Below are 24,797 nucleotides of genomic sequence, written 5' to 3' on the forward strand. Positions count from 1 at the left end.
GAACAGAAATAAGATGTGTTTGCAGTAATACAAACAGTGTCACCATTACACTGTGACAATAGGGCACTGACAACTTTGGTAGAGCAGGACATCCTTTAACCGCAGGGTTTGAGGTTCGATCAATGGCGCCTTAATGCACGGGCTTACCGGGGCTGAAGCCCCCGGGCCCCGAGTACCAGGAGGCCTCACCAGACACAAGCTTAAAAAAAAATGCAGCTGGATGAGCTGACGCACGGCACAGGGAGGGGGGTGAGAATGAAGGCGCTGTAATTTATCGATACAATGTTCATGTCCTGCGAAATCAGTAATGTTACATAATATCGGCAATGAGAACGAATCATAAAGCAGTCATTCTGTTCTACTGCAGGGGCAGAACTGTGTTTACTAATGTGCACTGATAAAACCATGTTCATCACACGAACTGAGTGCCAAATAAATGTTAGGTAGTTGGCGAAAAAGTACAAGAAGAATGTCGCTGCCTCCATTTCCTTGGGGGAGGACGCCTTAACCCCACCCCACATTTTTAGCGGTTCTTTGTCTCATGTTGCCGCTTTGCACGGAGGCCTAGTTGGCTCAATAACTTAGCTTTCTCTTCACTTACTGTTAACGTATTGTCTCATAATGATGACTTTCTGTCATGATAGCACTGCCTGTAGGCTAGTGTTTCCTTTTGTTTCCTCTGTTTCCCTGCCCTTTTGTATCTTGTGTGTTTTCCCTGGTTTGTCTAGTTTGTCAGTGTGTCGGGAGGTGTGGCCTTCCTCCTCCCCCTCCTCCTGGGCAGGCACGGCAGGAGCAGCTGCAATCAATCATCCCAATCACCAGCAGTATATCTACCCCGGTCTTCCTGCAACTCATCGCCAGATCGTTCCGTCAACCACAGTGGTATTTACCTAGATCAGGCGTCATAGTATTTTTGCTCTTGGTTTTGCTGTTGCTCTCGGTGGTTTTTGGATTGTTTGGACTTACCTCGTTTTGCTCTGTGCTCAGGTCTATTCATCTGCCAGCTGTGGCTGCTACCTACCTGCCTGCTCACTCCTGCACCCTGCTCCTGGATCAAACTGGAACCTTTGCTTGTTGAAATAAATATTATTTTGTTCACTCTCAAGACTCTCGTGGTGTGCTGCTTTTGAGTCCACGTTTTGGGAACTAGAACATAACAGAACGATCTGGCCCTACAAGATGGACTCAGCAGACACAAATTCGATGCAGAGTGCTGTTTCCAGCCATGATGATTTGTTGTCACACCATCACCAGTTGCTTCAGGGTTTATTGGAGACCCAACAAACCTTGGGTAACCAGATGTCTCAGATGGGAAAATGTTTGGAGACAATTTCAGGCCAATTAGCCCCATCCCCCGCTCTGCCTCCTCTTCCTCCGCCTCAGCCACTCAGAGAATCACCTGTTCCCCCACCTGAACCATATGCCGGTGATTTGGGGAGATGCAAAGGATTCCAGCTCCAATGTTCTCTGGTTTTTTCCCGACAACCAGTCACCTTCACCACAGACCCAGCCAAGGTAGCGTATGTTACGGGACTGTTAAGAGGGAGAGCACTGGACTGGGCTGAAGCAATGTTGGGAAGAGGAGGGATAAATTCTGTGTCCTATGATCGTTTCATCAGTGAGATGAAGAAAGTGTTTGATCACCCTGTATGTATTGGAGATGCTGCTAAACGTTTGCTGAACCTACAACAGAGTCAAAGAAGTGTGGCGGATTATTCTGTGGAGTTCCGGATTCTAGCTGCGGAGGCTGGATGGAATGACGAGGCATTAAAAGGAGTTTTTCTACACGGTTTGTGTGAGCAGTTAAAGGATGAACTTGCTGTCCGTGATGATACTAACTCCCTTGATGTTCTTATTGATCTGTCTATAAGACTGGACAACCGTATGCGGGAGAGACGCCGGGAGAAGAACTACAAATCCCACACTCCCGTGAACCCCTTTGCTGCTACTCCTACTCTCGCGAGAGTTGCTTCCGGCCCGTCAGAGACTCACGGCTCCGGTCCCAGCTCCTCTGCTCACTCTGATGAACCCATGCAGGTGGGCCGGGCTAATCTCACTCCCGCTGAACGTCAGAGACGAATCCGAGCGGGTGAGTGTATCTACTGTGGTCAAGTCGGACATTTCCTTGCTGCATGTCCTCTCCGCCCAAAAGAGCGGGCTCACCAGTAGCTGTGGGGATACTGGTGAGTAAGTCTGATGTCCCCACCAACACTAGACCTCGTACTCAAATACCTGCTAAACTGTGTATGAGTAACATGTCCTTGCCCTTGTTAGCGTTGATTGATTCCGGTGCCGAGCAGAGTTTTTTAGATGCTGAGTTAGTCTCTCAGGCTGGCATCAGCATTGAACCCCTTGAGTCTCCTGTCAGAGTCTGTGCTTTAGACGGAAAGTTCTTAGCAGTAGTAACTCACCGCACTGAGCCCCTTTCTCTCATTCTGTCTGGAAACCACCGTGAGCTAATACAATTTTTTGTTTTTTCTGCCCCTATGATTCCTCTTGTTCTCGGACACCCGTGGTTAAAGCTACACAACCCCCAGATCGACTGGTCGACCAGTAGGATTATGGGATGGAGTAGTTTTTGTCATTCCTCGTGCCTGCAGTCTGCATTACCACCTGTAGATATCAGTGTTGCCCCTCCGTCCTGTGTTCCTCCTGACTTGTCTACTGTGCCCCCTGAATATCATGAGGTCGGTGAGGTGTTCAGTAAGGAGAGAGCATTATCCTTACCACCTCATCGTCCGTATGATTGTGCTATTGAGCTGCTACCTGGTACCACTCTGCCTTCGAGTCGCCTGTACAACTTGTCACGTCCTGAGAGAGGTGCTATGGAGACCTATATAAATGACTCTCTAGCTGCAGGCATCATCAGACCTTCCTCTTCGCCTCTAGGGGCAGGATTCTTTTTTGTGAGCAAGAAAGACAAGACTCTCCGCCCGTGTATTGATTTTCGAGGGTTAAACAATATCACGGTGAAGAACAAGTACCCTCTGCCATTAATCAGCTCTGCTTTTGTACCTCTACAGGGAGCTACTGTCTTCAGCAAGCTAGATTTGCGGAACGCGTACCACTTGGTACGGATTCGAGAGGGAGATGAATGGAAGACAGCATTCAACACACCATTGGGTCACTTTGAGTATTTAGTGATGCCTTTTGGACTGACTAATGCCCCTGCAGTGTTTCAAGCACTGGTTAATGATGTTTTGAGAGATTTTTTGGACCGGTTTGTGTTTGTCTACCTGGATGACATTTTAATTTTTTCCTCTGATCTCGCAGAACACCAGCTTCATGTGCGCCAAGTGCTCCAGAGACTACTGGAGAACAAACTGTTTGTGAAAGCGGAGAAGTGCGAGTTTCACGTCAGCTCTGTTGGATTCCTCGGTTACATCATTGGGAGTGGGCAGGTGAGGCCGGATCCGGACAAGATCAAGGCGGTGGCAGAGTGGCCCGAACCTTCCTCCAGGAAGCTCTTGCAGCGCTTTCTTGGATTCGCCAACTTCTACCGTCGATTCATCCGAGATTACAGCAGAATTGCTGCTCCACTGACCAAGCTCACATCTCCTGCTGTTCCTTTTCGCTGGACTCCTGAGGCGGATCAGGCGTTTGCCTTATTAAAGGACCGCTTTACGTCCGCACCCATCCTGGTGCAACCTGACTCTTCTCTTCAGTACGTCGTGGAGGTTGATGCCTCGGACATTGGTGTGGGAGCTGTCCTCTCCCAACGCTCCAAACCCGATAAGAAGCTACATCCCTGTGCTTTCTTCTCTCGACGCCTGTCTCCAGCTGAAAGCAACTACGACATGGGAAATCGTGAGTTGTTGGCAGTGAAGTTGGCCCTGGAGGAATGGAGACACTGGTTGGAGGGTTCGGAGATTCCGTTTATTGTATGGACTGATCACAAGAATCTTGCCTACATCCAGTCAGCCAAACGACTGAATTCCCGCCAGGCTCGGTGGGCGTTATTCTTTGGTCGATTCGACTTCACCCTTACGTACCGTCCTGGTTCCAAGAACATCAAGCCTGACGCGTTATCCCGGCAGTTTTTATCTGTGGAGTCACCAAGTGTTTCAGACACCATTCTGCCGGCAGCCTTGGTGGTGGGGACGTTAACCTGGGAGGTTGAGTCAGCGGTTCGGGAGGCTCAACGTGGAGAACCGGATCCAGGTACTGGCCCCGTTAATCGAATGTTTGTTCCTGTGTCAGTTCGCTCCCAGGTCCTGCAGTGGGGACACGTTTCCCGGTTCGCTTGCCATCCTGGGATGAGTAGGACTTTGTCACTCCTCAGACGACACTTCTGGTGGGCCACAATGGAGAGGGACGTCAAGGAATACGTCCTCGCCTGCACAGTCTGTGCCCGGGGAAAGACATCTCATCGGCCACCTGTGGGGTTGCTCCGCCCATTACCCATACCTGGTCGCCCTTGGTCCCACATCGCATTGGACTTTGTCACTGGTCTTCCTCCTTCTAATGGTAAAACAGTGATACTTACCATTGTTGATCGGTTCTCCAAGGCCGTTCATTTCATTGGTCTTCCCAAGCTGCCTTCAGCACATGAGACAGCTGATCTATTGACGAACCATGTGTTTCGCCTGCATGGTATCCCTGTGGACATCGTTTCGGACCGTGGTCCTCAGTTCATCTCTCAGGTTTGGAAGTCTTTTTGTCAAGCCCTTGGAGCCACTGTCAGCCTGTCTTCTGGTTTCCATCCTCAGACGAATGGACAGTCTGAGAGGGCTAATCAGGATTTAGAATCCGCCATACGTTGTGTTGCTGCTACTAATCCCTCTTCTTGGAGTACACAGTTAGTTTGGATTGAATATGCTCATAATTCTCTCTCTTCTGCTGCCACTGGGGTATCTCCGTTTGAGGCCTCATTAGGTTACCAGCCCCCACTGTTTCCAGCACAAGAAGAGGAGTTGGCTGTGCCATCTGTGCAACACCACCTTCAACGCTGCCGCAAGGTTTGGAAGGAGACTATGGCTGCTTTGGTTCGGACAGCTGAGAGAAACAAAAGGATCGCGGATCGTCACAGGACCCCGGCTCCCGTCTACATCCCAGGTCAGAGAGTGTGGTTATCTTCCAAAGATATACCTTTGAAGACTGACTCCAGAAAACTGTCTCCCCGTTTCATTGGACCTTTTGAAATTGAGAAGATTATTAATCCTACCACTGTCAGACTCATCCTGCCAAAGTCTCTTAGGATCCATCCCTCGTTTCATGTTTCTAAGCTAAAACCGGTCCTCACCAGTCCTCTGGTCCCTCCGACCAATCCCCCTCCTCCCGCCCGGATCATTGACAGTCAGCCAGCTTATTCAGTCAGACGACTGATGGATGTTAGACGTAGAGGCCGGGGCCATCAGTATCTGGTAGATTGGGAGGGATACGGTCCAGAGGAGCGCTCCTGGGTTCCTCGTTCCCGCATCCTAGATGCTGGGATGGTTCGGGAATTTCACCAGGCTCATCCTGGGAAACCTGGTAGATCGCCTAGAGGCTCTCATTAAGGGGGGGGTACTGTCATGATAGCACTGCCTGTAGGCTAGTGTTTCCTTTTGTTTCCTCTGTTTCCCTGCCCTTTTGTATCTTGTGTGTTTTCCCTGGTTTGTCTAGTTTGTCAGTGTGTCGGGAGGTGTGGCCTTCCTCCTCCCCCTCCTCCTGGGCAGGCACGGCAGGAGCAGCTGCAATCAATCATCCCAATCACCAGCAGTATATCTACCCCGGTCTTCCTGCAACTCATCGCCAGATCGTTCCGTCAACCACAGTGGTATTTACCTAGATCAGGCGTCATAGTATTTTTGCTCTTGGTTTTGCTGTTGCTCTCGGTGGTTTTTGGATTGTTTGGACTTACCTCGTTTTGCTCTGTGCTCAGGTCTATTCATCTGCCAGCTGTGGCTGCTACCTACCTGCCTGCTCACTCCTGCACCCTGCTCCTGGATCAAACTGGAACCTTTGCTTGTTGAAATAAATATTATTTTGTTCACTCTCAAGACTCTCGTGGTGTGCTGCTTTTGAGTCCACGTTTTGGGAACTAGAACATAACACTTTCATATTCTGTTCACAGATCAGGAGGGCACTCTTTTTAATATTTGTCACTGTCCATTGACGGGGGGTTCTGAATTAAAGTTGCCGTGGCATATTGTGAAGGGGAGGGCCTCCAGAATGTCCGTAGCCCCGAGGCCTCCAGTCATGTTAAGGCACACCTGGGTTCGATCCTACTGTCTGCATGTTGAAGTGTCCTTGAGCGAGACACTGAACCCCAAGTTGCTCCCCGGGGGCTTTACAGCAGCCAAATGCTACTAAGGATGGGTTAAACGCAGAAGTCACATTTCATGTATGTACCTGTAGATTCTGTTTATGACATGTCTAATGAAGTTTAAGTTTAATAACAAAATGTACAGAATCCTTATCAAATGTGTTTCTCTATATTAAGCATTTTCAAATATTGATATTGTATTGCCCTCAAGTATATCAGTCAGGCTGTAGTTTGGATAATCTTTGATAATCTGGCTACCTAAACTGTTACTGACTGATGTCACCGTGTTCCCAGATCTCAGCAAATAGTCGGTGAGAACAATATTATCATATGCAATAGAAACGACAGTCAAAACTACAAAAATAGGACCCAACTTGTAATAAACTGGAAATGATTCTTTAAGGTATAGGATGAGCTCGGGATTTTGGGATGGAAGTGAGCAGGGACCCTGATAAAGAGGGTTAAACATACATACAGAGACCATATAATAAGACCAATATTGTAATAAACCAGAAAGATCCTTTAAATCCTAGAGTTTAAGCTGGTCCTCCATTAATAACTGTGTGTTGGCTGGAGGTGATGACAGAGTAAAAGGGTTAAAAGGTTGTGACTCCTCTACACCAAACAAGTCATTTAACCCTGTTATTTGATCCTATAGAGCCAGTAGTATATTTAGAGTATAGTTATGTTGAGCAAATGTGCTTTGACTAGTGCTGTGGAGCAGATGTTATTCAGTGAAAGAACATGTACATAGAGCCAAACTCTTGCCTGAATAAGAAAAAAGGAATAAAAGAAAGAGCCGTGAGCCTGTTAGGCCAAGTTAGAGTTCCTGTGGAAGTGTAACCTGCATCATTTATGGGATTATTTCTGCTCTTCACGGGTTGTAAAATGTGTCTTGCTTACTGACAACACTGTAATCCTCTCCGCTGTTTGTTGTCATGACATCCCCATCAGTTGTCTGACATGCTTCTGCAGTGTACACGCTGCCATTCATGCTCGCTTCCTGCCAGTTAATGTGTGTGTGTGTGTGTGTGTGTGTATTTATTAGGGCTGTCAATTGAAGAAAATATTTAATCGTGATTAAACACAAATTAATCACACATTTTTTATCAGTTAAAAATGTACAGTATCTTAAAGGGAGATTTGTCAGGAGTGGCCAAATATGCTTGCTTTATGCAAATGCATGTACAGTATATACTGTATTTATTATTGGAAATTATAAATCAGAAACCCTCACAGGTACTGCATTTAACACACAAAAATATGCTCAAACAGCTGTCAGTGTGTCAGTGTGCTGACTTGACTATGACTTGCCCCAAACTGCATGTGATTATCATAAAGTGGGCATGTCTGTAAAGGGGAGACTCGTGGGTACCCATAGAACCCATTTACATTCACTGATCTGGAGGTCAGAGGTCAATCAGAGGTCAAGGGACCTCTTTGAAAATGGCCATGACAGTTTTTCCTCTCCAAAATTTAACATAAGTTTGGAGTGTTATTTAGCCCTGGTTGGTACCGATGGATTCCTTTCATATGATACCAGTATCTTCACTCTAGCTTTAAAACTGAGGCCTCAAGTTGCGTAAGAAATTAGTGGCATTAAAACAAATTAAAATATAATGCGTTAATATTGTGTTAACTTTGTGTTAACTTGCAAATTTCCCCACTGTAAAGGAATATCTTATCTTATCTTAACTTTATATAAACAGTATATATAGTTAACACAATAATAACGCATTATATTATTCATTTGTTTTAACGTCACTAATTTCTTACGCAGCTTGCGATTTTCAGGTTGTAGTGGGCTCAGTTTGTGTGTGTGTGTGTGTGTGTGTGTGTGTGTGTGTGTAGTGGGGGTTTAGTAGACTAGAGAGAGAAAGCTACAGACAGACAGATGGACAGAGACAGAAACACCTCAAGAGAGACAAAGAAATGACCTTTATTTGTCCTTGTCAACTGGTTTAACAGCACACGCCGGTAACGGAAAGAAAGTCACAGATAAGGACGGCAACAAGCAGAGGAAGAGAGGGAGTCTGAGAGAGATAGTGGTGAAAGAGGCGAAGATTAAAAAAAGGGCATACAGTACAATAAGAAAGAAAACACCAAAAAACGAAAGAGTCTTAGCAGCCAGACAAATACCTCTCTCCACCTGTAATCAACTCCTGCAGGTCAGCTTCTGCCTCGCCCCGCCTCGCCCCGACTCGCCACAATCCCCCAACTAACACTGAGCCAAGCCATCAAACGGCTATCTCTTCTTCTACCTCCCCATCCCTCGTTTCTCTTCTTTCTCTTTACACAGACAGAAAAGACCTTGATGTTTTCCAATAATTGGCAGCAGAGGTTGACTTTTTTTTCCTCCACTCTCCCTCCCTCCCTCTTTTTTTCTGTTTATCTTTTTCTCTTTTTTTGCTCTTCCTCCTCCTTTAGAGATGAATACTTGGCCCGGGATCAAAGGCAGACCCCAACCGACCACTCTGGCCACCACAAAGGGGCGTTGGGCGCTGGCGTGGGGCCAGGTGCTGCACATGGCCGCATAGCCAGGGACAAGCCATGCAGATGGGGCCCGCAGAGCCCTTGTCGCCTCCACCCCCACTCCTGTACACCAGAGGTCAGTGGCTAAAGTATCAGAGCGTGTGCTTCCTGTCAGATGATAGTCCTGTGCGACTGACTCCCTTTTGTTCCCATCTGTCTTTTTCTTGTGTTTCTCTCAGCTGGTTTGTTTACTTCCTGCAGCTCTGTGTTTCTCTCCACACCTATCACACACTCTTCTTCTCTGACTTTCTGTGTTCTTCTTTGCCGTTCCAGGGTGCAGATCCGAGAGAGACTGGCGGCCTGTGCAGAGGGAACAGAACCAGCTGAGGTAAACATCGTTCCCCCACGGACAGAACCGTGTTTAAATGTTTGAGAAGACCCGACTAGAGTTTAGTCAAACACTTCCCTCTACCCTCAACAGTCCTTGTTTAAATATATAAGTGTTACAGCCAAGTCCGATGTCGCGAATGCCAGTACAAATAAATTGAGGTGGAGGACACAAATGAACAAGCCCTCATAGTCCAAATATATATGCAACACCCAGCTTGCTTTTCAACTCCTTCAGCTGACACGTTTGCAGAATTTCTCTGAGGACAGCCAGCATGATGTTACTGAGTCAGAACAGGATTGTTAGACTCTTGCATTATAGACGAATTGTGATTCAATTCACTACAATTGTAACAAGTGACGTGTAAAGACCGTAGTGAGAACCTTTGCTCACTGTGCTCATCTAAAAACATCCTCAGAACCTCGCTTATAAATTTCCAATACAGTTCTCATCTGTATTACAGTTGGGGAAGTTGCAGTATATTGACATAAGAGCACACAGTATACACATACCTTTATTCAGGCCTTGAAAGGTCTTTAAGCCCTTAACACTACGCCGGCAGGCCCGGCCCCTATTCTGTCTTTCAGAGGTTGTTGTCGGCTGAGTTTTCAAGCTAGATACTGGTATCTTATGAAACTAGAAAGTCTAAGGAATCCATTATTACCAACCATGTCATACTAGCTTGTCAGCAAGAAATAACGCTACAAAGTTTGGCTACAGTTTGTCGAGGGAAAACTGGCATGGCCATTTTCAAAGTCCCTTGACCTCTGACCTCTAGATACATGAATGAAAATGGGTTCTATGGGTACCGATGAGTCTCCCCTTTACAGACATGCCCACTTTATGATAATCACATGCAGTTTTTTGCATGAAGTATAAATGTGTTATTTCTGCCTGTTTTAAAATGGTGTGTTTGAATATTTCTGCATACTGGGGTTCCTAAACAGTCTTGAATTCCATAAATTAGGTATCACTGTAATGCTGAGACTCTTGTGGATCCAATGAGTCCAACTTTTATTCATGTGTGAGGATGTTAGTCCCCATAGGAGACATTTCATTGTAGTGAGACCATTTTATTAAACTTGACCTCACTGTATAAAACGACCTCTAGTGACCTATAGGATAATCACAGCCTCATGAAACTTTACAACCAAATCAAATCAAATCAAATCAAATCAATTTATTTTTGTATAGCGTCAAATCACAACAGAAGTTATCTCAAGACGCTTTATATATAGAGCAGGTCTATGACCGTACACCATAGTTTAGAGACCCAACAGGATCCACCAAGCGCACTGTGGCCAGGAAAAACTCCCCGATTACTGGGAAGAAACCTGGAGCAGAACCGGGCGCAGGGCGGGCGGCCATCTGCCGAGACCGGCTGGGGGGATAGATAGATAGAGAGAGAGAGAGAGAGAGAGAGAGAAGCAGCCACAATAGTAGCCTAGCAGCTGTAATAGCTAATACAAGTAGGACTGATAACACAAAACCAATAGTGGTGGATGGAAAGAGTGATAATACAACTATCGGAATTGATGTCATTGGGTCGTCCCCAGACGGGCTTTCAAGTGGAGCTTCCAGCTGTCTCAAACTAGAGACCTAGAGCATTCAGAGGATGGATGGATCAAACTAGAGACCTAGAGCATTCAGAGGATGGATGGATCAAACTAGAGACCTAGAGCATTCAGAGGATGGATGGATCAGACTAGAGACCTAGAGCATTCAGAGGATGGATGAATCAAACTAGAGACCTAGAGCATTCAGAGGATGGATGGATCAGACTAGAGACCTAGAGCATTCAGAGGATGGATGGATCAAACTAGAGACCTAGAGCATTCAGAGGATGGATGGATCAGACTAGAGACCTAGAGCATTCAGAGGATGGATGGATCAAACTAGAGACCTAGAGCATTCAGAGGATGGATGGATCAAACTAGAGACCTAGAGCATTCAGAGGATGGATGGATCAAACTAGAGATTTTTTAAACCAAATCACAACATGTCTTCTTCTATGGTGTTCCTCAAGGTCTTGGTGTCTTAATTTGGTACCAACTCAAAAATGGCTGCAATAATTTACAGTATGAGACATAGGTGAGAGTGGGAAATGTCATCACAAACTTATATCATCATATTCTACGCTATTATACAACTTGACACACATTTCTGAGCTGCATCTCAGATTAATCTTCAGGTTCAGAGACAATGTACAATGTACAGTTTATGTTTTTAGTACTATAGTATCCTGACCAACTTACAGAAAAGTGCAGCGAAACCTTTGACCAAAAGTAAAAATGTCAATTTAATTAAAAATTCTTCAACTCTCAAATCTTCAACTTAACAAAGGTTTTCGTAGTCTCCAAAATTCTGAAACCAGCAAAAGCATCCAGGATGCAAAGGAGCAGATGTAAATTTCTGGGAGAGAAAAAAAGACAACAGCAGTAATTTTCCACACTCTGCATGCTGTCATGCATGGATCCCCGGCTTCAGCCATATGTTTAAGATTAGATGTACTTTTTTGTTAGACGAGAACACAGTCAACAACGTTCTGCTGCTTCCCTGCTGGTCATGAATCAACTGGGCTCTGTCCACACCCTTTCCTTGTGGTCTTAATTCTATTAAATACATGACAACAGCCATCATACCAGTGAAGAATAACACAGTTATAGTATGAATGATGCTATGAATCTATATGAATATGATTCTTAATGTTTACTGACGTGTTCATATCTGGACATGTATGCATTTAATCAGCAGATAACCTTAAAAGAACAGGATGAGGTCAAATTGAATGCTCATATGTGTTATGCAGATATCTGAGTCTCTCCCTCTCTCTCTTTACATTAACCTCTTGCTCTAAGCTAAAGCAACACAATGCTGGCGGCCAAACTGAAATGTAGTTTTCATTTGGTATGAAGCCTCTGTGAATAGTAATTACAAATGATTAAAATGATACTTAATCATCCACACTTTAAAGCTGCATTAATTGAGTTTTCGATCACGAGGGGGCAGCAGATCAAGCTGGAAACACATACTGTCATATTAACTTATAAAGTCAATGGCTAACATGTTAGCTAACAGTTGCATATGTACAGATCCACCAGCCACAAAGCAGCATTAGCATTCTCACACTAACACTCTCATGTTAGCTCTGTCTTGGTCTCTATCAACAACAAAATATATCCTGCTCTTAAAGGGGGACCTTATTTCAGGCATCTAACCAAAGTTCAATTAAAAAAAAACATCAACTTTGCGACAAAGTGTAAAAATGCTAACTCATTTCCAGGTTTTAGGACTCATTCCTGCAGCACTCTATGTAGGCCTATAGCTTCATGTTTAAAATGACTTTGACTATACTAAGACTGAAAATGACTTTACTCGACTGTCTGAGTGTCTCTCCACTCCACCATAAAATATGCAGGTCGTGCGACGTAACTGGCAACGACTTGTTGTGAAGTGAATGCAATGGAACGGGGGAGGGAGAATGCAACATCTACTGTAGTGGCTGAATGTTATCAATGTTATCAATAGCACCTTTAAAATGACTGAATGTTTGTACAGTGAAAATGTGACTGGACGTTGTGAACGCGGGACACGAATGATCAGCTGATTCTTTCGCTTTTTAAACTTCGTCACCACCACCACACTTTCCCTGTGCGCTTACTGTTGCCGATGGGTTACGATGGGTTTATATTTTACAGTGGAAACCGCTTATAGTGATCAGGGTTACAGTGATCAACCGCTTATATGGATCAAACAACTTGGAACAGAATCATTCCAATACGTACAAACGCTGTTTAAACAATGTGCTTATAGCAATCAAGTAGTCGGCTAACAGTATTCATGTTGGCTCTTTTCAGACATTAAAACATCTGGAAAAGCATTTTAAAACTACGTTAGACTAACGTTAGTTGAATTTGTGTTTTGTTTTTTACTTTACTCCTGTGATATTTTGCCTTGCGGACCGTAGATACCTGATGCTGCGTGCACATTGATATTGTGACGGGAAAAGGAAAGTAATTTTCTCTGAATAAAAAACAAATGCACACGGGGAAAACACCTGTGGTTGAAGCCACCCTTGTCAAGTTTGGTGAAGATTGATAATGCCTGGTCACGTAATGCCCCCAAAGTGAAACTCTGCCAATCCTCAACTGGCTCTGCGGCACACATGCAGACCGGCGCACGTCTCCCTCCATGCTGCAACCGAGTCAGAGAATGAGGAGCCGCTGTTCTGCATGCACGCTCCCGCTGCAGAGACGGCCAAAAACGGCAAAGCCTCATCCTCGGTGAGAGAAAAGGCAGAAGAATTGGCAACGAGCCAGTAAATAGCAAAGCGCTCCGTTTTGTTAATTTGTATTTGTGTAATAAATAGGGCCATCAATCGATGACAATTGCGATTAATTGCATGATTGTCCATGATTAATCGTGATTAATCGCAAATTAATCGTACATTTTTTATCTGTTCAAAATGTATCTCAAGTATTTAATACTCTTATCAACATGGGAGTGGACAAATATGCTGCTTTTTACAAATGTATGTATATATTTATTATTGGAAATCAATTAACAACACAAAACAATGACAGATATTGTCCAGAAACCCTCACAGGTACTGCATTTAGCATCAAAATATGCTCAAATCATAAAGTGGGCATGTCTGTAAAGGGGAGACTCGTGGGAACCCATAGAACCCATTTACATTCACATATCTGGAGGTCAGAGGTCAAGGGACCCCTTTGAAAATGGCCATGCCAGTTTTTCCTCGCGAAACTTTAGCCGAACTTTGTAGCGTTATTTAGCGTTCTTGCTGACAAGCTAGTATGACATGGTTGGTAACAATGGATTCCTTAGACTTTCTAGTTTCATAAGATACCAGTATCTAGCTTGAAAACTCAGCCCACAACAACCTCTGAAAGACAGAATAGGGGCCGGTCCCGCCGGCGTAGTGTTAAGGGCTTAAAGACCTCTCAAGGCCTGAATAAAGGTATGTGTATACTGTGTGCTCTTATGTCAATATACTGAAACTTCCCCAACTGTAATACAGATGATTATTTAACCTCCTTCGCGACAAGCAAAGTATGACATGGTTGGTACCAATGGGTTCCTTCGTTTTTCTAGTTTTGCATGATGCCAGTATCTTCACTCTGACTTCACTGAGCCCACGACAACCTCCAAAAGATTGATTGCGTTAAAGAAATTAGCGGCGTTAAAATGATTTTGCGTTAACGTGTTATTATCGCATTAATGTTGACAGCCCAAGTAATAAATATACAGATGTCAATTAGATAGGAATCTGCATGAGAAATGATGCACAACAGTACAAATTTGGTTATGATAATCATCCGGTTAAAGTGATCAATTTGACCCGGTGCGGCGGTATTTAACGCCAACAGCCCTGACAAAGCGTTTGTATTTGACGACCTGGAAATGAGAACGGGCTGGACAACATACGTGTCCGGTCAAGCTTGTCAGGGTCATGAGTGAGATTTGAGATCAATCACTGTGCTGCACAAGTGGAGTTAGAAGATCATTACATAACTGCAACAAATGCACCTAATGTCAAGAAACAATAAGCTACCAGTGATCACAATATGAAGAGACAGTGAAGATCTGGAAAGATGCCATGTTCCTCATCCTTTATCTGGTTTGAATTAAAGATATGAATTTGAAAATCAGTCGATTTGTAGTTGCTTTCAAAATACTTCATCAAAGTATCATGTGTGAAAGGCATATAGGTTTCTGTGAGTAGGTCCACTGTATGTAGTTCAGGTAATGCTAACCCCTGCCGTGTAGAGGTAAATAAAGCCAACTAAATAAAACGACATGACTGACTTAATGTGACCATTATGGAAAAAGCAGTTAGTTCCAACCCAGATAATGGCCCACTTAACACAGAGAGCTTACTAATTAAAGGAGCAGGAAAAAAAGAGAATGCAGTTACCTAAATAGGGTCAACTGGTTGGTTGTTTAGCCTCGGTGGTAACTTCTCGGCTGTTAGAAAATTATGAGCAAAGAAGTCTGATGTTGTTTTTCTGTAATAATGGGCATTATTTTCACTTGTATGTGTTCCTCCTACAGAGAAAATAGGCCTGATCTCTCCCTTTGTGGTTGCTCCAACTGCTCACTTCCACCACCCACACAGCACATTTTCCCAGGCAACAATGTTCCTCCAAAGTTTACACACAATAAATAACGATATGCCCAAAGCAGTTAGCAGTGGCCCCGCTCTCCGTTTCCTGGCTGGAGTTGAAATGAAATGGTAATTTTGACTTGAGGAGGATTTCAAAGGGATGGCCTCTACTTTTCATCTGGGTGCATACCACGAGCTCGCCGACACATTCACGCTGGGATTTGAGAAAAAAAAAAAAAGGAGAGGAGAGAGAAAAAAAAGCTGAATTTTTAAGTTTTTCTATGAACTTCCTTCTTTCTTTTTTCTGCCATCTCCCCACAGAAAAAAGAGATGCAACGTTGCTGAGATCTCTCCCCCAGATGGACAGCGTTTATAGAAACAACCATCCCCGGTTCAGGGAGCATTTGATTGATGTGTCATTGTCTAAAGATTGTTTCCAGGCATTTGAATAGATAATTCAGAGTATTTGATGTAGACATTTTTCTTCAAAGGTCAGCTGTGGGGGAAGAGCAGGGGTGTCCTCTATCTCCCATGCTATTTTTGCATCGAAGGCTCCAACTAGCCTGACGGCTTTTCACAGGGGAGATTGACTGACACTTGAATCGTCCTTCTGCTCAAGATTACAAGGCGCTTTCCAAAGCCCCATCTGAGATCTGCTCGCTATCTCTGTTATGCAAAATACCTTTGTCTCAAACAAAAGTCCATAACACTGCGTGGATGTGTCCTGTGCCTGTTTGTTTTCTAGGTCGGCCTACAGTCTTTCAGCGAGATTGGAGCGAGACCAAAGATGCAGCCGAAGGATTGGCCAGGAACTACATTATCTCAGCAACAGGGAATGAGAGATGGAATTAAAACACCCAAAACAAGGTCTGTCACACAGCAGCCGCACTGGCTCCTATCTTCCCAATGTATATGACATCTTACGCCGCACAAAATCCACTCCCAAAATCAAAACAGCCTCCCACTTTGTACAGTATCTTCTTTCCTGCATCACAGCCGTGCTCGCGCTGACCCAGCAGCCACAGCGATATTGAGGGTACGCTTTCCCCGAGTCGGCCGATCACATTCCATTGTTAGTCAGCCATGAGGGAAACGTCCGGGTGACAAAAGCAGGGTGAGAAAAAAAAATACAAACCACAGCGGTGTCTTCATTATCTCCCTGCTCCGCGGCCCGTGAGCGAGGTGAGGGTTAATTGCTGTTGATTAAACGTCAGTACGCATGGCTGAGTGAGCTTACAGATCTCACTGAGGGGCCCACAGAGGGAGAAGAGGAACGGATGAGGTCGCTCATAGACAATGATGTGAAATTAGTGTCAAGTGTTCCTCATCGGTGGGTTTGGCTTGTTGGGAGGCAGATAAGGAATGCAGATGAGGCAACATGTAGATGTATGTTATCTGCCTCTGTGTGTGATTACTGCAGCCCAGTTTGCTAGTTGTTTCAGTGTGTGAATTTGGAGGTTTAGGAGGTTGAAAAGTTAACGCAATAATAGCACGTTAACGCAAATTTGTTTTAAAGCCACTAACTTCTTTAACGCATTATCGCAACTTTTTAGGTTGAATCAGGCTCAGTTCTAAAGCCAGCAGAGATACTGGCCTCATATGAAACTAGAAAAAGCTGATGAATCCATCGGTACCAACCATGTCATACTAGCTTGTCGCGAACGAGGTTAAATAACGCTCCAAACTTGCACAAACCTTTGGTCTCAAATGAGCCTGACCTCCAGATCAGTGAATGTAAATGGGTTCTATGGGTACCCACGAGTCTCCCCTTTACAGACATGCCCACTTTATGATAATCACATGCAGTATGCAGTTTGGGGCTAGTCATAGTCAAGTCAGCACACTGACACACTGACAGCTGTTGTTGCCTGTTGGGCTGCAGTTTACCATGTTATCATTTGAGCATATTGTTTTATGCTAAATGCAGTACCTGTGAGGGTTTCTGGATCAATATCTGTCATTGTTTTGTGTTGTGTTGTTAATTGATTTGCAATAATAAATATATACATACATTTGCGTAAAGCAGCATATTTGCCCACTTCCATGTTGATAAGAGGATTAAATATGTGACCCTTTAATGTACATTTGAACACATTTGTGATTAATTTGCAATTAAATATTGTAATCGATTGACAGCCCTAATCATGCCATGAAGAAAAGAAGGTAACCATGGTGATAAATAATACTCAAACATGCTTTTTGTAATCTGATGTAGCTCAGTTAATAATTTATTAATAGATCAATGGCTTTTTAGGGATGTTGGTGTGCTGGTCTCTCAGTCACTTTGGTCCAGGCTGAAATAACTCTGCAACTATCAAAAGGGACTGTTTGTAACTTCTTCCACGTATAAATCCTTCCGGGTCAGTGTCTCATGAGCGCTCGCGTATGTCTACGCTGTTCAGACTCAGACTCCAACACAAACTACAGTGAAGCACCAAAACCTCTTGGTTGTATCTAGTGAAGCCCGTCTGTTAAACAGTGTTGGCCGCGGTCGGAGGACGCGGGGTAGACCGTAGCTTTGGTCTCCAGGACCGGAGTCTCTGCTGTACTCTGCTCCTCTGTCTGCCTTCACTCACACACCGCGCTTGTTCTCGCTCTTTCGCTCCACTCTCACATGCATGCGCGCACACTCCACACTGCAGAAGAGTTAGTTTAGCTCTGAGAATATCTAGTGGACGTTTGTGCAGAAATAACTGCTGCAGCTCCTCCAGACCAACAGAGGTTTCCCGTGTCTTGTGAAGTGACAGGGCTCCACAGAGAGAAACATTATCGTCCCCGACCAAAACTCCGGTGTCTCCGGAAAAGCCAACACTAGGATCAGCATTGATTCATGGAGAGACCTTCGTCTGGTCAGCTAACATTACTGCCAAGCAGCTGAAATATAGAGTGATATTATGCTTTTAGCTGACGTTTGTAGCCTCACTGTTTTGACGGATGCTCGCTCACAATCACGTAGCGGGTGCACACGGGCGAGCGTGAGCAACATGACGCTGACTTGACTCGACAGGTGTCGCTGTTACAACCAATGTCTGATTCTTACAAACAGTCCCTTTAAATGGATTGCAATGAAACTTTGCACACAGTGCCCATGAGGATAAATGCTGATGAGCTTGTTGATCTTGAACGCTACCACCAGGTCAAAGTTCTCACTTAACATGTGAAGTATTTCAACATCTACTAAATGTATTGGCACAAAATTTAGCACAGACATTGATGAACTGTACAGACTTTGGTGTTCCCCCAACTTTTCCTTTAGCGCCATCATGATAATGATGATTTGTGGGTTTTAGTGAAATGTCTAAACAATTATTTGATGGGTTGTCATTAAATGTAATGTACAAAGTGGGCAACCTCCGGGTATGAAAAGTGAAGCCAATGTGGAAGTGCCTTAAACTTGCATTCTTTCTACCAGCCAGCAGGGGACGACTCCTCTGGTTGCTAAAAGAAGTCTGATTGTATAGAAGTCTATGAGAAAATGAGCCTACTTCTCTCTTGATTTATTACCTCAGTAAACATTGTAAACATGAGTTTATGGTCTCAATCACTTGTTTCAAGTCTTCTTCAATACAGCATGATGTTCATTTAGTAAATGATGGTCCCATTTAGAGTCAGATAGACCATAAAGCAGGGGATGCTTTAGGGCGGGGCTACCTTGTGATTGACAGGTTCGCTACCACGGCGTTGTCCGGTCTGGGAGTTGTCCATGTTTTCGTCTTCCAAATTTAACCCTTTCACAGTGTGTTTACAGTTCAAGAAAGTAAATCAAAACCTTTTTGGTCGCCTAAAAATGTCTTATTCAGTATTCGATTTTACTTAGCTCCACCCTCTCATGTCACTTCTCATTTGAAAAAAACAAGATGGCGACGTCCAAAAAACTCAAGGGTTCAAAACGCCAGTCCACAAACCAATGAGTGACGTCACGGTGACTACATCCACTTCTTATATACAGTTGTTAGTACAAACATTTAAATCTCCCTCAAGATGATTTTTTAATAACTTTGGTTATCCCCTGACTTTTTAGTGTTATCTTCAGGTCACAGTTTTAATTTGCATAACACTTGGGTTTATGATTAAATACATACCTAACTAATTACATTTTCATCAGCTTCAGCTGCACATTGTATTTAGTGCTAATTAGCAAATGTTAGCATGCTAACATGCAAAACTAAGATGGTGAACATGCTAAAAATGATAACTGCTTAACATCAGTATGTTAGCATTGTCTTTGTGAGCATGTTAGAATGCTGATGTTAACATTTCTTTTAAAGCACTGCCGTGCCTAAATACAGTCGCTAACATGGCTGTATATTAGTCGTGTTAAAGGTACAGTGTGTAGTATTTCGGGCAGAAATGGAATATAATATTCATAACTATGTTTCCGTTAGTGTATAATCACCTGAAACTAAGAATCGTCATGTTTTTGTTAGCTTATAATGAGCCCTTCTATCTACAGTACATAGGGAGCGGTTCCTCTTCGAGGAGTCCGCCATGTTGCACCGCCATGTTTCTACAGTAGCCCAGAACGGACAAACCAAACACTGGCTTCAAAGAGAGCATTTCTTGTTTTTACGTCACCTGAAGGCCACCGTAGTTCTCCGACAAGCTTGTGAAACTGTGATATGTGTGCTGTAGAGTGCAAAACTGTGGTACTGCCAGCCGCCATCTGACTTCCGTTGCTCCTAAAATAGTGTTATTATGGTATGGATGACCTCCGAGCGAAGCTAACTACCATGGTTTTGCACTCTGCGGCTCACATTACCGTTATAGTCCTGGAAAGGGAGGAGTGAGTAGAGTTGTATTCAGTTGGTTGCAATCTGCAATCACACCACTAGATGCAACCAAATCCTACACACTATCCCTTTAAATGGTTGTATTGCAAACATGTGTTAGTCCAACTTAACTCACTCAAGACCCATTTTCTGAACATCAATGCATCAGTGGACTTAGTGGACTTTAATACCACTAATTTCTTTAACGCATTTACGCACCTTGCAGGATTTTTAGGTTGTAGTAGGTCAATATACTGGCATCATATGAAACTAGAAAACCTGAGGAATCCATCGGTACCTACCATGTCATACCAGCTTGTTGCGAAGGAGACTAAATAACACTCCAAACTTCAAGTAAATATTTGACGCGAAAAACTGTCATGTCCATTTTCAAAGGGGTCCCTTGACCTCTGACCTCCAGATATGTGAATGTAAATGGGTTCCATGGGTACCCACGAGTACCCCAGACATGACCACTTTATGATAATCACATGCAGTTTGGGGCTAGTCATAGTCAAGTCAGCACACTGACACACTGATAGCTGTTGTTGCCTGTTGGGCTGCAGTTTGCCATGTTATGATTGGAGCATATTGTTTTATGCTAAATGCAGTACCTGTGAGGGTTTCTGGATCAATATCTGTCATTGTTTTGTGTTGTTAATTGATTTACAATAATAAATATATACATACAATTGCATAAAGCAGCATATTTGTCCACTCCCATGTTGATAAGAGGATTAAATACTTGACGAATCTCCCTTTAAGGTTCATTTTGATTCAATATTTTAATCGATTGACAGCCCTAATATATATACTGTATATATACTGTATATACTATATATCTATATCTATAGATATAGATATATAGATATACTGTATATAGATATATATGACTTTTAGAATGTTGTTGGTACAGTATGTCCCCAAAATGATGTCTGTCTCCGTTCGTGTGTAATAGATAAACAAGCCCCTCGGTCAACCCTGGGTTATACACTATTTGTCTTTAATGCATGATTTGTATCGGCCTTGCTTTTGTAGCCAAAATACTACCGACAATAGAGGCGGTTCAGACAGAGGCAGGAATGACAGGCAGACGAGGGAGGGCAGGACGTTGTAACCTTCACACCCTTCGCAGAGTGAGAGCTCGCTTTGTTTAAATTTCCCAGATCAAAGGGTGCAATGCAAATTCCTGCAGCTTCCACAATGCCATTTGATGTTTCGGGAGCCAAATTATTGTGGTGATTACAGTAGCTGTACACAACTGGTGGAGCAGGCCAAACAAGGGTCCTTGTTGTGACTCTCAATTAGTGGTGTGACATCTCAGCACCCACTGTCTGAGAGGCATCCCACAATAAGAGAGGCTGTTTGGGCTGATAAAGTGATTTGGCTTGGTGGGCCCTTTCATCTGCACCAACAGTGGGGTATTTGAGGCTTCTGGGTATTCTCTCTGCACATCCTCACACATCCCCTTTATTGTGACAATAGTACCACTGTGTACAGCAATTCAAAGAGGCTATAGGCCTGCTGCACTGTGAACAACTTCAGCTCAGTCGATTGTCATATACAAGTGTGACCATGACTCGGATGCTTCTATAGGTGAAATTAGCAAGGATATAATAAGAATGTAGGCCTGTGTGGGTCCATTAAAGTACAAATATAATCATTAGGGCCCGAGCACTGACTGAATGTCGGCGAGGCCCTATTGTAATTGGTCCGTTTCTTATTATTATTTTTAGCACAAAGTAATCGCATTTTTGAGGGGCTAAAGGTGGACTGGTGAAAAATGGGATGTTTTTTGGGTCTCTTGCTCGGATGTGACAAAATGGCTCTATAGCGCCTCCTACAAAATTGCTAAAATTGAGCGTCCAGGCCTGAACACATCTACTGGCCCATTTTGAATCAGACTCATAGCGCCACCTAGTGGCAACAGGAAGTTAGAGTCGCAATATTTTGGCGTACTATTCTTAACAGGTCAACCAGATCCACTTCAAATTTGGTCAGCGTGGTGTTAAGAAGTTCCTGATGCCAGACTACAAAGCTTGTTAGCTTTCGTTGAACAAACTTGCCGTGGCAACGCATCATTTGCCATGAAACAGGAAGTTGTTTTTGAAGGGCTAGATATGCTTGCAAATGAACAAAACTCGGCACACTCATTGAAAGTGCTAAAATGTGTTAACGGATATAGTTTTTGTGCTTTGGTGTGGCAAGGGAGTTCGATAGCGTCCCCTACAAAATTTCAACAAAGCAGCCCTCGCAGTACGTTTCATGTAGATGTACGAAATTTGTTGGGCACATGTATCACATATAGACTTAAAAGAAAGTCTCTTAAGGCCATGCTCAGGAAGTCAGACATTTTTTATTTTGTGTGATTTTTTAGTGTATTTTTGGCTATTTCCAGACTCTGTACTTTAACGAACTCCTCCTACACATTTAACCCGATCAACTTCAGATTTGGTCAGTACAATCTAAAGACCTTTGTGATGAAAAGAAAAAAAGATGAAAATCGTGAGGTTTTTTGAAATGACGTCGACGTGGCGTGGCGGAGAATTTACATGCTTCGCCATTGAAAGACAAACTGTTGTAACTCGACTGTTCTTGGTCCAATCTGCCCCAAACTTGACCAACTTCATAAGAGTTCAGGCCTGAGAACATCTACATAGCAATATTGACTCATAGTCATAGCGCCACCTACTGGCAACAGGAAGTCAGCGTTATGTGACAAACATCATCCGATTCACATGAAATTTACATTGTGTGGTCTACACTTGATATGAGCAACATAATGCATTTTTAGCGTGTGTTCTCTAACGCCACATAGTGGACACAGGAAGTGGTGAAAAAATTGCAATACGTCATTTCCTGTGCCACTCAATTGACGCAGGAAATAACGTCTAACTTGTGCGTGCAGTGTCCGATGGTCACTGAAATGTACAGGTGTGTCAACCGGCGTCCCGCCAGTACCCCCGACATGCGGGAAGGTGCGAGGGCCGGTTCTTCGCTGCTTGCAGCTTTAATTTTATCTGTTCTTCCTCTCCCTCAGCAGCTCTACTCGGAACAGATTTTAGATATCACACCATTAGCAGTATTCTCATGTTGTCTGAATATTCAAACACGCAGCCATGTCTGAAGCTGACAACGCCGGCGTTGTTTTTCTGTTTGTGTGTTATTGAAAGCCACAGTGAGTTGAAAGGATAACTTTGCCTGTGGGAAGGACGGAGCACCAGAGGATCAGGTTCAGCTGTATTTCTGATAACACTTTGCATTCTGCAGGCACCAGTGACAGCTCTGATGCCTCATGTTTGATTGTCTCTTTCATTTCCTCCGCCCGCCTTCAGTATAAGTGGCAAGGCCGAGGTGGAGGTGAACCGATGGCTAGCGGACTACCACAGCGGAGAGAGAGATTGAGATGTGACGCGTTTCTGCCAAGGTGATGAACAGAGGGACTGGAAGGATGTTGGTTTTCAGGCACTCCAGGTTGTCTCTTATATGTAACAGAGGGCTGCAAAAGGCCCTGGTGGCAAAACTGTGTCAAATACAATTAGCATCATGACAGGAATCTTTCACTGTGGAGTTAAACAGTTCTGTATGTGCTAGAGAAGAGCTGGCTCACTATGCCGTGTTTCCACTGCAAGGTACAGCTCTGCTCAACTCGACTCACTCCCAACTCGTCAAATAACGCCGCTTGATCAGTGAAAGGCGCCCGGGGTACCCCTCTTGCGTTACTTTTGGACGGACCAGGGACGGTGTGTATACGTGTATACTATATGCATAGTATCCTTTCAAAATAAACTTCTGTTTTCACAGGAAGTTAGGTTTAGGCAACACAACCACTTAGTTAGTGTTAGGAAACGGTTGTGGTTGATGTTAACTTCAGTGAATAGTCACTCACGGGACTGACGATACCAACGGGTCAAAGACCGACGTGACAAAATAAGTTACCGTTACTTTTAGTTTCACACGGGACACCAACACCGGTCTCCTGGTTGAAAGTCTTGTGTTTGTTTGACCCATCCACCACCACTTCCACCCGCCCTGAACGGACTCTCACACTATTAATACTGTGTCACTTACTCCAACCATCGAATAACGCTATGGGTGGGTTTACATTGAAGTTAGTTGAATACCCGGTTTGTCACATACTGTTGCTAAAGGGTGCCTCCGTGCGTCGGTTTCTTATGCAGAAGGGCGCTGACCAAACGGTTGTATTTGATGACTTGGGAGTGAGAACAGGTTGCTCCGCTTGACTCAACTCACTATGAGGTCCTTTTTTCTAGCCGTGTTTCTGTAGATAATACCCCCTCAGTGTAGGTGGGATTCTCAGCTGATCACCTTAGCAGCGGTGCATGAAACTGCTGTGACATCATCTTCAACGGGACACTCATTGAATCATTTCAACGGCAACCAAACAGAGAAACATCTGCACTTTGTCAATTGTACGCCGTAGTGTAGGTCAACGGTGTAGTTTTGCGAGCTGCCATTTTTTTAAATCTGGGTCAAGTGAATTAAAAATTTAGGTTGCTATTGATGGCAGCTTGGCTATTTGAAAATGGCGGGTTTGTGCAGGCTGTCCTGTGTGGTGCTAGTGAAAATTCTCTCTGACCAATCAGTGGTCTGCAGTGTTTTAACTCCACCTTCTAGTATTGGCTCAGCTTGCTTGGAACCTCGACCAAGGTGGTACCAAAAATGGAGTCGCTCAATTGGTACCATCCACAACTGGTAATGGTAACGCAAAAATATGAGTTTAACGAACTGAACTGAACCGGGCTGCTTGGTGGAAACGTGCCATTAGAGGGT

The 24,797-nt window shown here is 44.1% G+C and overlaps 1 long non-coding RNA gene across 1 annotated transcript; it reads left to right on the forward strand.

Annotated features, from left to right (window-relative positions):
- Positions 1 to 660: 660 nt before the first annotated feature.
- LOC141765251 (uncharacterized) lies at positions 661 to 1,581 on the forward strand. Its single transcript, XR_012593421.1, has 2 exons — positions 661 to 882; positions 988 to 1,581. It is a non-coding gene; the product is annotated as an uncharacterized LOC141765251 (long non-coding RNA).
- Positions 1,582 to 24,797: the final 23,216 nt, after the last annotated feature.

Source organism: Sebastes fasciatus, chromosome 3, assembly GCF_043250625.1.
Source record: "Sebastes fasciatus isolate fSebFas1 chromosome 3, fSebFas1.pri, whole genome shotgun sequence".
Taxonomy (NCBI): domain Eukaryota; kingdom Metazoa; phylum Chordata; class Actinopteri; order Perciformes; family Sebastidae; genus Sebastes; species Sebastes fasciatus.